Raw genomic sequence first — 19,290 nt, forward strand, 5'->3', positions numbered from 1 at the left:
ATCTGGAGAAAAAAAAAACAAAGCTTACATTTCTCTCTTGCTGCATGGGAGCAGATATATCTGGGTCTACTAGGCAAATGCATCAGTATGAGATTTTAATTCAGAAGTAAGCTACATGGGAACTCATGCTGGACATAGGGCTACCATTTTTCTAGAACAGAAGCATCAGAGCCTTTGTGGTTTCTCAGATCTGAGGTAAGCACAACTTCACAAATGGGACAAATCTGCCGTGTGAATTTGGGTGGGAGTAGTTTTGGGAGTTTAACCTAGAGCTCCTATCTCTAGTCCCCCTGGTAATTATGAAAGAAAAAAATTCTTTCAGAAACTAGAAAAGACTCTATTGTCTGCAACTGCTAACTCTGAACAATAAAGAAGCCAAAGGAAGGGAAAAGATGATATTCAAGGACTTGTGAGACTACCACAAAACACTTAACATTCAAGAAATCAGTCTCAGAAGTAGAGGTAAAAGGGAGTAAGGCTTAAAATGTACTCAAAAAAATAACAGCTGAAAACTCCTCCAAATTGGCCAAAGACATAAACCTACACATTCAAGAAGTGAAGTTTAGGTCTAAAAATAGGACAGACTCAAAGAACTCTATACCAAGAAACATCACAGTAAAACTTCTAAAAAAAAATTAGAAATCTTTCAAGTGCGAGAGAAATGTCACTTTACTTATAGGAGAAAAACATCAATGACAGTGTCTTACTTATGAGAAAACATGGAGTCCAGAAAGAAATGTCACAGCATTTTTCAAATGCTGAAAGAAATTGTCACCAGAATCCTATATCCAATGAAAATAGTTTTCAGCAATTAAGAAGAAATCAAAATATTCTCAGATGAAGGAAAACTAAAAAAACTTGTTACCACTATACCAACCCTAAAAGAATGCTAAAGGAAGTTAAATTTGTAATTTACAAACTCCCAAAGTAGGGACGGAAGCATGGCCAAGACAGCAGTGTAAGAAGACTCTGAGCTCACGCCCTCCCACTGGCACACCAGAATTACAACCATTTACAGCACAACTATTGATGAGAAAAACTAGAAGACTAATAAAAAAGACCTTCTACAACTAAAGTTATAAAGAAGAAATTACATGATGGGTAAAAGGAGTGGAGATGTGGTATAGTCCAGACCAATCCCCCTGGATGGGTTATCCTCAAATGGCTAATAATTACAATTGCAGAGGCTTTCCCCAAGATTCAAATGGTCTGAGCCCCATAGGCTCTCCCACTTCAGGGTCCTGCACCAAGAAGACAAGCCCCCAGAAAGCTTGACTTTGTAAACCAGAGGAGGTTACTTTCCACAGACTCAGATTACTGTGGGAAATAAGGACTCTACTCTTAAAATGGTGCACACAAAATCTCACATACTCCAGGACCCAAGAAAGAAGTGGTAATTTGAAAGGAGTCTGGATAAAATCCACTTACTGATCTTGCAAAGCCTTCTTGAGGCAATGTGAGCTCACCCTGGGAAACAGACACTGGTGGCAGCCGTTTTGGGGAGCTCATACTGCCACATAGGCACTGGTGCTAGCAAGCACCATTTTGGAATCCTCCTTCTACATTATTAGCTCTGAGACCCAGCCCTACCCACCAGCCTGTAGGCACCAGTACCAGCATGCTTCCACCCAAGCAACTAACTGGGCAGAGAAATGGCCCCACCCACTAGCAGACCTCGTGCCAAAAGACCCCCTGAACAAACACGTTGCCACTTTAGGACCTGATCCTGTCCACCAGAGAGCCCAGAACATGGCCCCCAACACCAGTATGCTAGCACTAACTCCCGGACCCCTGCAGCCCTGCAGCCAGAGAACCTGGGACCCAGCTCTGGCCACCAGTGGACCAAGGCAAGCCTCACACATAAGCAGAGACACACAGCCCCAGGACCACCACAGCCCTGCAGCATCCCATATAAGGATACAACTCACCCACTAGCAGGCTGGTACCAACTCAAGAATACCTTGGGTCTCTCAGCCAGCCACCCTTGGAGCCAGCCTCACCCACCAGCAGGCCAATAACAGCTTCAGGACACCCCAGGTCCCACACTCAGCCATGTTAGGAAGTGACCTTGCCTAGCCGCAGACCAACACTAGATTCAGGACCCTAGCCCCATGACTGCTTACTCCAGAACTCAGCTCCACTCACCAATGAGCTAGCACTAGCACTGGGAATGATCAGAGACCTACAACCAGCCCTCATGACCCAGCCCAGCCAACCAGTGATTGGCAGCCTCTGTACGATCCCCAGCCACTCCTACCAGATCACCCACAATAATTATTCAATCTCAACAGAAAGACCCATGTAGCCTACATAAGTGGCACTCCTAGAGCAAATAGCTCTGGTGGCCATAGGGGAGTACACTGCTGGGATGCCTAAGCTGTTTCCTACAAAAGGTTATTTTTCCAAGGTCAGGCAATGTAACCAACCTACCAGATACATGGAAATAAGAATAGCAAATCAGGCCAAATAAAGTGACAGAGAAATGTATTCAAAATGAAGTCTTAAGATAAAACCCCAGAAGAACTAAGTGAAGGAAAGATCAGCAACCTACCTAAGGAAGAGTTGAAAGTTGATTGTAAAGATGACCAAATACTCAGGAAAATAATACATGAACACAGTGAGAAGTTAGAAGTTCAACAAATGATTTGGAAAAATATAGAGAACCACCAAGCAGAGATGAATACAATAGTTGACATGAAAAAATAGACCAGAAATTAACAGTAGACTAAATGCTAGAGAGGAATGGATCCAAGAGTTGGAAGACAGAGTAGTCAAAATCACTCAAGTTGAACAGAAATAAGAATTAAAAAGGACAGTTTAAGTAAGCTTTGAGACAACATAAAGCATATCACATTCACATTACAGGGGTCTCAGAAGGAAAGAGAGATAAAGGGGCAGAGAACATATCTGAAAATATATCAGCTGAAAAATTCCCTAACGTGTGAAAGCAAACAGATACCCAACCAGGTCTAGGAAGCACAGAGAGTCCCAGACAGGATCCACCTAAAGATCATACCAAGACACATTGTAATTGAAGGAAATTTTTCAGGTAAAGAAGAGAATATTACAGCAGCAAGGGAACAACAATAAATAACATACAAGGAAAATCCCCTAAGACTATCATCTGAAATTTCAGCACAAACTTTTGAAGGCCAAAAGGGACTGGCATGATACATTTAAAAAGTGATGAAAGAGAAAAACCTACAACCAAAATTAATTTATCCAGCAAGGTTCTAGTTCAAATTTGATGCAGAGAGAAAAAAATTTACAGATAAGCAAAAGCTAAGAGTTCAACACCACCAAACCAGCTTTATAAAAAATGTTAAAAGAAACATCTCTAAGTACAAAAGAAAAAGCCCAACTAGTAACATGAAAATTACTTTTATGTAATTTATAGCAAAGAGCTCACTGGTAAGGGCAAATATATAGTAAAAGTAGTTATATATAAAGACAGTAACAAGGTTAAAAGGCAAAAGTAGTAAAATAATTGATAACTTCAAAGGATAGTTAAGAGATACAAAAAAAGTTGTAAAATACGATGCCAAAAACAATAAACACTAGAGAGGGAGCAAAAATGAAGGATTGTTAAAATACATCTGAAATTAAGATTATCAGCAACTTGAAATAATCCCGTCTATGTACAGTGCAGAGACTATAGTCAATAACTACCTAATTCCTTTGTGTGGTGACATATCATACCGAGACTTATGGTGATGACTTTGAAATGTATAAAAATTCCCCATCACTACATTGTATACCAGGAACTAATACAGTATTGCAGATCAATTATCCTTTAAAAACAAGCTAACTCATAGCAAAAAAGAGGTCAGATTTGACCACTTTGATCAGGTAATCAAAGGTAGGGGATGGAGGGAAGGGCAGTTGAATAAGGTGGTCAAAAGACACGAATTCCCAGTTTTAAGATAAAGAAACTACTTGGGATATAACGTATGACATGATAAACATAATTAATACTTGGCTATACAAGTAACACTTCGTAGATCAAAGTTGTCAAGAGAATTACTAAGAGTTCTCATCATCAAGAAAAAAAAATTTTCTTTATTATTATACCTCTACAAGATGAGAGATGTTCACTAGACTCATGATAATCATTTCATGATATATGAGAGTCAAATCATTATGCTGTACACCTCAAACTTACAGTGCTATATGTCAACTACTTCTCAATAAAACTGTGGGGAAAACTAAAAAATAACAACTCCCCAAAAAAGGAATAGCCAGGGCCACATGGTTTTTTTCTAGAATTCTAACAAATGTTTAAAGAATTACCATCAATTCTACACAATCCCATTAAAATAGAAAAGGGTACACTTTAATTTTATGAAGTTAGTATTACTTTAAAATCAAAAGCAGAAAAAGGACAGTATGATTTATACAGTACAAAAATAACTTAGGCAGTGGGTGAACAGAGTGCCTGGGGGGGATCAATAAAAAGAAGCAGAGAATTCAGTCAAGAAGCAAGTCCCACAGACAAAATGGTCCCACAGACAAAATGGAGGGCAGAGTTATGGAACCGCTGATAGATATGAAGGAGACAGATCAAAAGAGAGTTAGGAGGAAGTCACAGAATTTCAAAACAATTCATACTTACAGTCTCCAAAGGAGACAATTTGCAGGGTGGGGGATATGCTGGGGTTGTGGGATAGAAATCTTATAAAACTGGATTGGGATGATCATTGTACAACTACAAATATAATAAATTCATTAATTTAAAAAAAAAAGATTCATATGGGAAGCACAGGAATGGGAGAGGGGGAGTTAAGGAATCTCTCAGGTTGCTGACTGGGGGAGAGGATGAAGGAATGCCATTAATGGGAGTGGGTACATCAGAAAAGTTTTTATAATGAAGAAAGTATATTCAGGGAGTTCCCTGGTGGCTCAGCAGGTTAAGGATCCAGCATTGTCACTGCTGCAGCACAGGTTCAAAACCTGGCTCAAGAACTTCCATGTGCCTTCAGGCATGGCCAAGAAAAAAAAAAGGAAAAAAAAAAAAAAAAAAGAAAGCATGTTCACATTTGACCAGGTGAGCCTGTGGACAATGACATATAATGACCCTCAATTAATCTCAGCAGACAGATGTTTTATCTGAGAAATATTAATAGACTGGCAGTATTTAAAGCCATGGAAAACAAATGGGATTCACTTGAGGATGCTATGCATAGAAAGAGGAGCAAAACAAAACAAAAAACAAAATTGGTGTTTTTCAAACTTCATTTATTCAAGGCCTTCCTGTATCAGTGCTAGTGTACTACCTGTACCAGGGTTTATTTACTAGTTCTTTTTGAACTGGCATATTTTTCACTTTATTTTGAAAGAGAACTTTCTGTCACCACTATAAAAGAGAACTATCATTACTCAGCTGGCAAAGTTAAATTACAATCATGTGCCAGTGTAGCTTTATCAGTTGTAGCAAATGCCCCACAGCTGGTGGGGGAGGCTGGACCTGCAGCAGAGGGAAAAATCTCTGTACCTTCCTCTCAATTTTTCTGTGAACCAAAAACTACCCTAAAAATAGTCTTTAGATAAATAAGTACCATTTTAAATGTTTATGTTTAAACCAATACTAATACCTGTGGGAACTTCAGCACATGCTCCAGCTCCTGCTGTTCTTTGTGCAAATAGATCTTTTAGCAAGTGATATAGAAAAAGTTGCCTCAATCTAGAACACAAGTTAAAAATCATTTTGAAAAGGAGATACAACTGAATTTTCACCATATGATGGGACATTATTTAATGTTCTGTGTGTTACCTAACATTGCCTCCTGTGCTACCTTTGGAACATGGCCCATATCTGGGTAAATTCTGCTTTACAGGCAAGACAAGAAAGCAGGTTCAGAGCTATGATTCAAGGCGAACTGTGTAAAGGAGGGCTGAGTCAGTGGGCACAGACTAGGCAGTGTCAAATTACGCAGAATAGCATCAAATCGTACCAACAGGTTGGCCTGGGTTTTTTAGAGGCACATTCAGGGTGGTCCTGAAGAGTCTAGATGATAACCAAAGGAAGAACTACAGTCCTGAACTTGTTCCTGAGCTGTAGCTAAAGGAACTGAGTGAAGCTCAAAGACCTTAGCATTATTGCTGCCCATCAGGTGACTACTCTGAGCCTGACTAGCATTCTCTCTCCTCCAACGTTTCATCCTCTCTTCCATGTCCCTGGTCCCAAGCCCACCATCCCCTTGTGCCTGATGCTCTAGTAAAGGAATGCATCATCGAGTGTGGGATCAGACCCCTTTCCTGTGGGGACTGTGTGCAATTGACCACATTCTCCCCCAACAGCAGAATGAAGCCAGCGTCAAGGCAGGCAGCCTAAGATGTGACAGCACAATGAAAAATCATAGGGGAAATAAAAAATACAGAAGCCTTAATTTACTATGACTCCACACCACGTTGCTTGCTTTGAAATAAAAACTAAGTGCCTCAGATCATTATGCAAACTCTGCTATGAGTATGCAGTGGCATAAAAAATGTTCTCTTGCTTTACTATTACAAAAGATGATGGATCATCTTCTATCCCATCAGTCCTGCATATCTGACCTCTTTTAATATGGAGTCAAAAATGATTCTTATTTATAACGTAGGGTCAACAAGTAATACTGGTCAAAAAAATGTTTAGCAAATCTAAAGTACTTTATTGGATTTTTTGTTTTTCCTCACTAATCTAACAAAATATTTTTCTACTTTTCTTTATTGCCAAGTTCATTAGACCACATGTGTCACCTACATTAAATATCCTAAACATACAGTTTCCTTTCAAATGTGCTCATGTAACCAGCATAGCAATAGAATTGAGGGAGCATCTAAGGGGAGTTATAATTTCTCAGACTCAACAACTTTCATCCTAAATAGCCTTTAGTATTTTTAAGTCTCACTCCCACTGAAAACATCCTAAAGTTAATGATATAAAATAGATGATGAACAGATGTGAATAGAGCAAGGAGAATTCTGCTAAACGTTTTATCTTCCAAATGTCCAAACTTCAATTTAAAACTGAAACACAAATTTAGACAACTATTTTCATAAAGACTTGAGCACTGTGCATAATCAACAAGGAATAAGAATTTTTGTTCTAGCAAACTGTAATAAAGGACCAGAGTAGAGGGAACATTTGCATTGAAATGAAATGCAATACTCATTCTAGTACAGAGGAGGATCTCTTAAAAAATTATAGAGCATATAATGGCATTTTTGTAATCTAGAGTAAGACCAGCCAGCACAAAATTAGCATAGTTCTAACTGATAAAAAAAATTGTAAGAATATGATAAGCACCACTATCTTGAATAACTCTTAAGAAAGCTTGGGAGAGATGCACTGGATACTGGGGCAGGGTGGGGGGGGGTAAGTGGGAAGGAGGCTGAGCAGGGAGGGGCATGAGGAAAGGCTACAGGCTGTTACTATGTCATTTGGCTCTGTGTGCATTCCCCCACTGTCTCTGCCCTCCCCCCTCCCGCCGCCCCCCCCATCCCATCCCTGCTCCTTCTTAACATAGTCCATTAGAGGTTTGGGGGTAAAAGTTTATATCATTTTCTTCCTGACTGTGAGCTCCTCAGGAGTAGAAACCTTACCACCTTCATGGAACCTGCATGCAGCCCAGTACCTAGCATGAGTAAGATGCTCGACTAATGTTTTCTGCATATGATCATAATCTTTTACTTAGTGAGGGAAAAAATCATTACCCCCAGCATTAAAAGAAAAATACCATCATATTCTGATAAATCATTTCTAGGCTGCAATAGAGAAATGTCCATGAAATGAGCAGACAACATGGCGATACTGCTCTTTTTCTCCAAGTAGCTGCCTCAGTTTGGGTTCCAGAAGCAGATTCTGAGAGCGAGGTGTGCACGAAGTTAGCTGGGGAGTGTCCTGGGTAAAAACTGTGCTGGAACAGGGCAGCAGGATCGGCAGCAAAGGAGCTGCACCACAGGACAGTTGCAGAAGAGGCCCCAGCTGATCCCCAGCTGAACTCTGGGGTGGGGATCGGCCTCCAGGGCTGCCCAGGACAGAGGCAAAGGATGGGAATATCCTGCCTAGCCCCATCCCTGGAGATGGGTGCCTCAGGGAGAAGAGGGGCTCCAGTGATCCCAGTGGCAGCATCCCCCTTCTGCTGAGGTTGCTGAAGGCAACCCCTTCTGAAGAGGCTCCAGCTGTGAACCAACAGCTCTGCAAATGAGCAGATGACTCTGAAGAGGGATCTGGGTGGTGCCCCACAGCACCCACAATAATCAAGTTAGCCTATTAAGAAGCTCAAACCTCAGAGTTCCCATCGTGGCACAGTGGTTAACGAATCCGACTAAGAACCATGAGGTTGCAGGTTCAGTTCCTGGCCTTGCCCAGTGGGTTAAGGATCTGGCGTTGCTGTGAGCTGTGGTGCAGGTTGCAGACACGGCTCGGATCCTGCATCACTGTGGCTCTGGTGTAGGCCAGCAGCTACAGCTCCAATTCAACCCCATCCTGGGAACCTCCATATGCCATGGCAGCAGCCCTATAAAAGCCAAAAATTAAAAAAAAAAAAAAAAAAAAAAAGGGCAGCTCAAACCTCAGAAGGTACGGAAATAATATACAGACCTGAGATCCTAGCAGTTGTCTGATAAAGGCTAAATGTGTACAGAGGCACTGACAGGGCCCAAATCTATGTTATTGGGTCTCTAAATAACGACAGTCAATCTGTCACAATCTGTCACTTCAGCCATTAAAAATTACTGCAGACAGAGAAAACTGCCCTCCCATTGAACAACAGGAAATCGCAATTGGTAACAGTCTTTTAGTTCCAGTTGTGAGATTTCTTGTCATTTGCACAGCCTAAAGCTGATTGGTCGGCTTAGAATTAGGAAGCCTAGCAGCAATGATTAAAAAGCATTCATTCAGAAAGCATTCCCGGACTCATCACCATCTGGTCAGATCTGATTTTATACAGTCAAGGAAGCGCCCGCTGGAGACACCACAGGGAGAGTTCTTCTGAGGCTGCCATTGAGCATTTGTAACAGCGGTGGGGACTAAGCGTGATGTACAGCAGGCACCTTGTGCCAGGTACCCTCGCATCTGATCCACTTTAGTTCCTCTCCTTCCATCAGGGCTAGAGAGACAGGAAGACGCCCCTCAGTGATAAGAGAAGCAGAAGACACACACTTTAAAAAAAAAAAAAAAAAAGCAAGAAAAGATTTTTTATAAAAAAAAAAAAAATGCTTGATGGCAGAGCAGCGTGCCCAGCTCATTCCATGCTGGTCAATAACCTCCTCTCTCCAGCTAGGAGCACCAATGCCATTTTTCAAATATCCCAGATGCTTCCCTGCATGCAAGAGTTCCTCACCAATTTTTCAAATGAAGCACAACTCTGAAATGCGGCTGCTCTCTCAATCTGCTTTAAAAGAGTGTCAGCAGTTTTGATATCTGCCACGTTTTACTCGCTGTAGGTTCAGGATCCCCACAGAAATAAGCTACAAATAAAAGCTAAAGAGAATTAGGAAGGAGAAAGCATGCTCTGCCGGGTGCTAGCTCCACTGAACACACATCAGGAGGAGAGAAAACCTGCTGGGCTAAGACTCCTAAGTGAGAGGGGCAAAAAATATCAAGAAATCTCGCCAAGTAATCCCCATTCCAACTCAGCAAAGCTTTCAAAACCCCTCATTTGATCCGGGTAACAAGCAGAAGATGTCAATTACGTTTATGCTAATGAGACTGAGAATTAAGAGTGCTGAGTAAATCCAAAAGCTCTCCTGGGCCTTTCCAACCTTCCGAGATTTTATCCAAGACATTTAGCAAACAACAAACAAGACAGCACGTGAAAGAGGCTAATCGGACAACCCAGGCATTCGTTTCCCTCAAGTTCAGGAAATGAGAGACAATGGGCCATTTACTATCGGGTCCTTCTTCCAAAGCTTGACTGGTGATTGAAAGACTTCCCAAGTGTAACTAGTACACCCTGGCTGCGATACCACTGTCATCAGCAAAGCTGGCAATATTCAGAGCTTTTAAATCAAATCCTCCTTACCTGATACGTAATTTACTTAGCCCACTTCCTTCATCTTAGGTGTGTTAAGCGCTCTTACACAGCAGACCAAGTACATCTTGAGTATGACAGCTGTGATTTAAACCCAAGCTTCTCAACCAGGGATGATTTTGTCCCCGCGGAACATTTGGCAATGTCTAAAGATGAGACTGGCCATCATAACTGGGGGGGAAGAGCAGGTGCTGACAGCATCTACTGGCCAGGAGAGAGCTAACCATCCTACAAGGCAAAAGACAGTCCCTTCATACCCAGAACAAAATACCCATAGTGCCAAACTTGAGAAACTCTCATTTAAATCTTGCTTTGGTTAAGAATATAGAAGTCCTGTGGAAGAAAATGCTGCAAAAATAACCCAAAAAACAAAACAAAAAAAACCACTCAGCTTGTGTAAAATATACTCATGAAGGGCAACAGAGCTTTTCTTCACTTGAAATCTACAGAGCAAATTTAGGATTTTGCACTGTACATCAGTGTCTGCGTTCTTCTGCAGTGCAGAAATATAAGAATTAAAGAACCTGTGTTTATAGCTCCTCTGATCCCTGCCCAAGACACTTTGCTTTTCAAGAATAGGAATACCACTTCACTCTTATAACAAATGCTGAACCCTTATCCCCAGTTTAGTGACTGGTTCCAGTTTGTTACCTTGTTTCATAGATGTGCTGATAGGCAGAAGGGCAAAGAGGATTCTTCACCTTTCAAAAATGTGCCTAGATGTCAGGGAAGAGGGATACTAACTATTCTCTAAGCCAAAGACTGGTAAAATTTCTAATGCATGTTAGTCCCCCACCCTTCCTTCCTTCCTTCCTGGGGGAGCCCCTTCATTATGATTTTAACATCTTTAATCTAACCAGGTTATCCATCTGGTCTTAGCTATTTCCCCCAGGGTGTCCTCCCACTTACACAAATTTGAAATCCCAATTTAACTCAACTGTTCGATAAGGGCTTCTCTGTTTGCTGTCTCAACAATAGTGGGAGAGGAAAGGATGTTGAGTGTCAATCAGATCAAGCATTTACACCTCTCATTTACTCTATTCTGTCACCTATCAGGTTCTGTATATTTTCTCTTTAAAACATCTCTTCCACTCCACTTAGCACTTCACAGGACTCCACTTAGCCCTCCAGTGTTCCCACTGACTTGAGGCACTCCCTTTCCTTCCTACGTCATCCCCACTGCCTCTTTTATATAAATACTCATCTATGTTAAACCTCACTCATTTTGATCTATTTGTATTCTATTTACTTAAGACTTAAGGAGGTGTGACAGTAATGATATTAACTAAGTTCTTCCATAAATTCATGTCCATCCCGAACCTCAAAACGTGGCCTAGGGGTTTACAGATGTTAAGACAGTTAAGACAGGGTCACACTGGATGAGGGTGGGCCCTGAATTCAATGACTTTTGTCCTTTTAAGAAGATGAGAGGACACGCAGACACAAGAACAGAAAAAGGGGCAGCATGGAGGTGGGGCCAGACATTATAATCATACTTCAAGTCAAAGAAGGCCAAGACCTGTCAGCAACCATCAGAAGCCAGGAGAGAGGCAGGAAATTGCTTTTCCCTCAAGGCCTTAAGAAGGAACCAACCTGGGAGTTCCCGCTGTGGCACAGTGGTTAACGAATCTGACTAGGAACCATGAGGTTGCAGGTTCGATCCCTGGCCTCACTCAGTGGGTTAACGATCTGGTGTTGCTGTGAGCTGTAGTGTAGGTCACAGACGCGGCTCCGATCCTGCGTTGCTGTGGCTGTGGTGTAGGCTACAGCTCCAATTAGACCCCTAGCCTGGGAACCTCCATATGTCGCGGGAGCAGCCCTAGAAAAGGCAAAAAGACACACACACACAAAAGAAGGAACCAACCTTCGCCAACATCTTGTTCCCGAACATCTAGCCTCTGGAACTGTGAGAGAATATATGTCTGTTGTTTTAAGTCTATTTGTGGTCATTTATAGCAGCTCTAGGAAACAAATGCAGGTGGCCATGTGAATCTGCCTCACAGTTATCCCAGGACAGGTGGCATCATCATGCAAAGACCCCAGTTGTGATGGCCACAGCCACATATACCCCAAGGTAACACTTCCCACAGGCTGCTCCAAGCCTGTGAGCAAGTGAAGCAGACATACAAAGCCCATCAATTCCTAGGGGACTCAGGCTCTTGAAAGACAATTTTGATTCAGAGACACCTGCACAGCCTTGACACTCTAGACCGACCACTGTAGTCAGATGCTCACGCCCAATTTTGGCCTCCCTTCCTCTCTTGGAATCAGCCTTTATCATAGTGTGATGACCCTTTAACCTTCCCCAGTTCCTTTCTCATTTTTTTTCCCTAAGAGATTCCCTTATAAAAATCTACATATGTTTAATTGTACTATGGTGCCCTCCCCTTGGATAACCCAGAGTAACCCAAAATGAGATTACAAAACTTCATTTCTATTTTATATAGATTTCTTTGCCTAGGTTTGTAGAGAATGGATTCCAACTTGGCAAGATTAGAAGTGGAAGAACCAGGAGTTCCTGCTGAGGGGCAGTGGGTTAAGAATCTGACTGCAGGGGCTAGGGTCTCTGCCTAATCATGGGTTCAATCCCTGGCCCACTACAGAGGGTTAAAGGATCTGGCATTACCATAGATGCAGCTTGGATTCAATCCCTGGCTCAGGAACATCCATATGCCATAGGTGTAGCCATTTAAAAAAAAAAAAATAGAAGGACCAAATAGGAAGCTAATATAGTGGCTAAAGGGGATATGCCTCTAGCTTTCAGTACTAGTGATGGCAATGGATACAGTGATCAGATTCCATACACTTTGGCAGCAAAACTTACAAAATTTTGTGATGCATTATATAAAGCCATGGGCAAATTGGCAGCAAGGTTGATTCCTTCATTTCTAACAAGAGCAAATGTAAGGATATTAGTGGAATTGGATGAGATACAGAAGGCTGGAAGCAGAGTAAATTCAAAACAAAAAAATTAGAAGTTCAGTTTCGGGTCTCTTAAGAACAAAATTATTTGGAGTCACCTAAACAGATGTCACACACGGAGTTGAGTATAAAAATGTAAGGTCTAAAAGACTTCTATGTAAATTTGGGAGGTACAAGCATTGTGCTAAACACTGAGGAAGTAATTAGAATCACCCAGGGGAAAAAACAGTGAGCAGCAAAAGGGCAGTCATGAAGCCTTACAAAACTTAAGGTCAAGAATGGGAGAAACGGACAACAAATACTAAGAAGGAATGACTAGGGAGAGAGAAAGAAAAACGTGAACATCATGTTCAAAGGCCAACAGAAGAGAGCTTTTTGAGAATGAGTGCAAGTTCAGCTGGTTAAATGCTGCTCAGAGTCCAAGATGACTTAAAATTGTCCATTACCTTTGGAGACAGGAGTCTTTGGTCACCTGCCATTTTGGTGCAGTAGTGAGAAGGGAAGCAAAATGAGATGGATTTGAAGAGAGATTGAAACTTCATGTTAACTCAACTCTGAATTGGGAAATGATTTTGCCCCAAACACAGAGCACTTACAGAAAAGGCAGGATTTTCTAACAACAAGATACAATCAAGGAGATTTCCATTTAATTTGGTATTTCTGAATTTCTGAATACTTTAAGCACTTACTCATCCCTGTCCTACTAGTTTGAAATAATTATAACCATGACAAAAAGACAAGATCAACTGTTATCTAGACCAGAAGGCCAACAGAAAGAATAATGGGAGTTCCCATCGTGGCACAGTGGTTAACGAATCCGACTAGGAACCATGAGGTTGCGGGTTCGATCCCTGCCCTTGCTCAGTAGGTTAATGATCCGGCGTTGCCATGAGCTGTGGTGTAGGTCGCAGATGCGGCTCGGATCCCGCGTTGCTGTGGCTCTGGCGTAGGCAGGTGGCTACAGCTCCGATTCGACCCCTAGCCTGGGAACCTCCATATGCCTCTGGAGCAGCCCAAGAAATGGCAAAAAGACAAAAAAATTAAAATAATAAATAAATTACAAAAAAAAAAAAAAAGAATAGTGGAGCTAAAACCATGCCATTTATTGCCTCAGGAATCACAAAAGACAAAAGTAAAGCAGACACATCAGCACCCTGTATCCTGCTGTGCAGCAAGCTTTGAGCTCTCAGCACTGGGAAATACTTACTACAAGAAGGCAGTGCAACTATTTTTTTTTTTTTTTTGGTCTTTTTGCCTTTTTGGGGGCTGCTCCCATGGCATATGGAGATGCCCAGGCTAGCAATCTAATTGGAGCTGTAGCCGCCGGCCTACACCAGAGCCACAGCAACGCAGGATCCGAGCCACGTCTGTAACCTACCCCACAGCTCATGGCAATGCTGGATCCTTAACCCACTGAGCAAGGCCAGGGCTCGAACCTGAAACCTCATAGTTTCTAGTCGGATTTGTTAACCACTGAGCCACAACAGGAACTCTCACTTGTGAAAATTCTTAAATCATCCTATCATCTCTTTGAACGTCTTTCTCATTTTACTCCACTTTTTTGTTCTTCCTGGGAAAAATCCAACTCTCCATTTTCCTTCCACAACCGCTGGCACAGCCTCTCCAACTTCATGAGAACCATTATTCATCATGCTTAGGTTACTGGGGTTCCTTGCCCACGATCTCAGCCTCTACCAGCACTTCATTTGGAAACTCATGGGCCCTCAAGAGAAAAAGAGATCATTAGAGACACACAGATATCAAAAATAAAAACCACCCTTCTGTTTTACCCTAAAGTAGTCATATTCAGAAATAAAGTCAATGAAAGTTTTAAAACATTCATATGACATTCAAACTGCAAACACTCAAAGTTACTTACTCTTTAGAGATAAGGGACCAAAAATATAAACTTTATCTGAGATACTACTCTGCACTTTTTAACCAATAAAAAAAATCTTTAAAGACATTGTGTATTTTTAATCTGTGTGAGATCTATAAGCACAGGCCAAGTCATAATTAATATGGAGGTCCATGTGGTCAGGGACGAGGACTCAAGTACATGTTAAATAATCTGAGGGTTTTCCCCAAATGAAACCTGAACAAAGCAGCATCAAAACAACATCACTGTGAACTCTACTTCAACTCCCAAATTAATCAACTATCCTTAGGCAGTTTGGGGATCCGTATGAAGCCACTGGTTACTCTGATCCACAAAAAGAGCACTGGGTATTTTTGTTTGTGGTAATGAAGTACTTATAGACACCCTACTTATCTGCACGAATACTCCAGCTACCTGAAGAACGGGCATGCATACCAAAGAGGAGACAAAACAGAATGTATTTCTATGTAAATAATCCTGCCTTAATAGCATTCTCAAGGACCACATAGATTTCTGGCCAGGGTTTAAGATATCAGTGCAGGCCATCTCTACAGAAAAATACATCTTCTGAATATTCAAAAGGTACTTGTCCTGTTTTAAGCATACATAATGGAGGAAGAAGATTTTTCACCTGGACCTCCAGGTGCACTTGGGCTGCCAGCAAGTCAGTAACGAGGGGCCCGAACCCACACACACTTGGCGCTCTGCACACCAGGCAGGCATTTGTCAGGGTGTAAATTATTTACAGCGGCCTCCAAAGGCTCTGGAAAGTTAGGGTATTTCCTTACAGAGAAAAACAAGAGAAATCCCGGGACAAGTATCACATGAAATAGGCGCAAAGTATATTCTTCGTATTAAAGGTTGCCCTGATTGAAAAACACACGTGCCCACATTCTTGCTAACACCAAGTGGAACATCAGGTTCTAATTATTCAGTTCTTTATTTCTTCCTTGTCATGTTAAACTCTAAGGACATGCATAACAATGTTTAAATGTAAGCAATGGAAATAAACACTGGTTTAAGGCTTCATCATTCTAACACATCTCGACTGAGTGATAACAGACACCCAAGAAATGCATAATTAGATAATTACTTGGTACTGGGTCCCTCTTCTCAAGATTCTCAAGAATATTAAACATGTAAAAAGAACAAACTTAACTCTGAGGCAGCAACTTTAAGTCTTCACTGAAACTAAATTATAAGCACTACAGTGAGATTGACTGTTTAAGAGGAGGAGAGAAGGAGAAAAGGAAACCAATCTTCAGTAGGAAGCAATGACTAGATAGTCAAATGCTTTCCACAGTCAGTAACAAAACACTTGATCATTCGAAGCTTAAGTGATAAACTTAGGTGTTTCCTCGGTAACAAGAAGCTTGAAGTAGCAATTCTAGGACTGGTACAATAACCCCAAGATGCCAGACCAAGGGTCCAAGAGACAATTTGCTCACCCTTGTCCTTAGAGCCTCATGGCACTGGTTGCCATCTCCAAGCAGCATATCCCCTTGGGAGAGGTGGTGTGTATATATGGTCCTCCCGAGGAGCAGAAGGGCAGAAAAAGCATTTCAGGCACTGGCATCCAAAGCAAGAAGAAAGAAGGGAACAAAAACACACAGCCCATCACACAGTGAGCTCTCTTTTGAAAGCGGAAAGGACTTTGCTTAAATCCTCCCCAGCCCATTCCCTGTTACTTCTCATTGGTTAGAAGTCAGTCACATGCTCATATGCAGGCCAATCAGTGGTGGAGGGAATGGGAGGCCGCTTTGGGTGGGACTGATCAGCAACACCTACTGGCTGGTTAATTGCAGCCTTAATAGAATCAGAGGATTGTTAACAAAGAAGAGAGAATGTTTTTAGGCAGCAAAAAGTGTCTGCCACAACTATGCTTTTTAGAACAGAGGTCAAGACATGTGGCTCAATTGGACGTTTCAAGAAAAGTAATTTCTCTTTTTTCCCAAAGTCATGCAGAGCTTCTCTTTTTTTAGTGATATTTATTTTTTCCATTATAGTTGGTTTACAGTGTTGTGAGTTTTCTACTGTATAGCAAAGTAACCAAGTCACACATACCTATATATATATTCTTTTTCTCGCATTATCCTTCATCATGTTCCATCACAAGTGACTATAGTTCCCAGGGCTATACAGCAGGATCTCATTGCATATCCATTCCAAAGGCAATAGTTTGCATCTATTAACCCCAGATTCCCAGTCCATCCCACTCCCTCCCCCTCCCCCTTGGCAACCTCAGTAAAGACAAATAACTTGGATCTGTGGAGTTTCACATGACTAGGGTGGAGGGGGGAGGTAGCTGAATACCTCAGAAAGCACACAAGCCCCTATTTCCTAGCGCTTTATTACACTAGCAGGGAGGTTTCAACTTTACAACTGTAAACTGCAGCTCCTTGGATGACCTCCCTGCTGGCCTGGCGCAATAAAGCGCTAGGAAATAGAGGCTTGTTGCCCTTTCCGAGGTATTTAGACACCTCCCCACTCTCGCCAGTCACGTGAAGCTCCAGAGATTCAAGTTAGCACTCTGAACTTGCCCAGAAGAGAATAAGCAATCACTGCAGTCTAGAACACAGAGTTACAAGGGAAAATTCAGCTAAATACAACAAATGCCTATTAGTAGCTTAGACCTCTGAGCCATTCTCAGGCTTGAGTGCAGCCCAGGCTTGAGTGCAGCCAGTTGCTCTCATCTGATCAAGCGGAGTCACAGGTGAGGCTGGTGGCGGCAAAGAATTTATGTGCAGGCACGTTAGAGGCTGATTGTTCCCCAAAATGAAACGGCCAGTTTAGATTATCAAAGGACGAATAAACATCATCCCCTAGAACTCGAAACTGAACCAGAAATAACTCAGCTTGAGATTTAAACAATTTATTCTTTGTTATTCGGATTCTTTACTTCAACTTGACTTGAATGTTCCACTAGAAACCCTACTATGAGAACAGTGGTGTGATAGCCCCTATCTCTTGTAGGTGTTAATCTGAAATTCCAAGCACAGCTCTGATCTTTCTGGCCTGGGAGCTTATTCATTCACAGACGTTGACCTAAGGCCAACCACTTCACGTACCTAAAGTAAGAAATAAATGAAAGAGCTCTTCACAGTCGATTAGGGACACACATGTAAACAACTGCAAGGTGATGTGTAAGAAGAAACAATCTAGAAAAGAGGGAGCTTAACACCCAGTTCTGTGTACCCAGGATGGGCTTTGGTCACAGACAGACAGTGGTCCCAGCATCACCCTAACTAGAGTCCTATTTGCCTCCAGCCACACTCCTCTAATAAGGTGTTGAAACACATTTTTTTCACCACTTCCTCAAGTCCCAGTCTCGTGTGGAGAGCATGTAATATGGCACACATTCTCAACACTGAGGTGAAATTATTCTCAGATTGTTTGGATTTTTTTAATAAGCTACAGGATCCCATAATTTATATAAAATAAGATGCACCCATTTAAAGTGCATAGAACATATCTAGTCACTTGTGATGGGACATGATGGAGGATAATGTGAGAAAAAAATGTATATATATGTATAAAACCGGGTCATTTTGCTGTACAGCAGAAATTGACAACATTGTAAATCAACTATAATAGAAAAAATAAAAATCTTAAAAAAATAAAGTGCATAGAACAATGATATATATATATTTACCATATCCGTCAAACATGGAATATTTATGTCACCCAAAAAAATTCCCTCATGCCACTAGCCAACCATTGATATGATCATCTCACCTCAAGTAGGAATTGATGTGACTTCTATCCCTATATTTTCTCTCTTCTAGACTATCATATAAATGCAATCACACAGTAGGCACTGTATGTCTGACTCCTTTAATTAAGCATAATGTTTTTGTGAATCATTTCTTTTGCTATCTATTATGAATATTCCATTTAGTTTCATTGCTGAGCAGTTTATTAATCTTAACAGTTGTACCACTGTGTATTTCTCAAAGCACCTGATGAGGGGTATTTGGGTTGTTTCCAGCTCTGGAGTTTATGAATGAAACAGTTCTGGGCATTCTTATATATAAATTATTAGATGGACATACATTTTCATTTCTCTTTTATAAATACCTAAGAATGAAATTTCTGGGATATATGATGAGTCTATGTCCACTCATCAAGAAACTGCTTTCAACACTGTACCATTTAGATTCCTACTGACAATATATGAAAGTTTCAATTTACACCCGACCAAGACTTATTAGTATATCCTAGCCAGACCCTATGGAGACTTCCTGGGATATACTCCTCTGCCCGTATTCTCTGCCTGCCTCTTCTTTGTAGAAAAGCTGAGTCTCCCAGGCCTCCTCTAAGTCACAAAAGACTGGCTCAAGAATTAATGACTGAAAGGATGTGAACAAAAGACAAAAGTAACAGTTGAGCCAGGAAAAGTGGTAACAATTTAAACAGTAAGTCAGCCTTATGGCAGTCACAGAATCTTCAGTTCCTCCCAGAAGTTCCTAGATA

The 19,290-nt window shown here is 41.4% G+C and overlaps 1 long non-coding RNA gene across 3 annotated transcripts in view; it reads right to left on the reverse strand.

Moving 5' to 3' along the window:
- LOC106504949 overlaps window positions 1–19,290 on the reverse strand; it is a 590,151-nt gene that overhangs the window by 277,982 nt on the left and 292,879 nt on the right. Inside the window, exon 1 of one of the 3 annotated variants that reach the window (XR_002335800.1) lies at window positions 16,266–16,823. The exons of the other annotated variants lie outside the window; for them this stretch is intronic. This is a non-coding gene — a long non-coding RNA (uncharacterized LOC106504949). Of the gene's footprint in view, window positions 1–16,265; window positions 16,824–19,290 lie in introns of those variants that run through there. 3 annotated transcript variants of the gene reach the window in all.

The sequence above is a fragment of the Sus scrofa genome, chromosome 9 (genome assembly GCF_000003025.6).
Source record: "Sus scrofa isolate TJ Tabasco breed Duroc chromosome 9, Sscrofa11.1, whole genome shotgun sequence".
Classification (NCBI taxonomy): Eukaryota; Metazoa; Chordata; class Mammalia; order Artiodactyla; family Suidae; genus Sus; species Sus scrofa.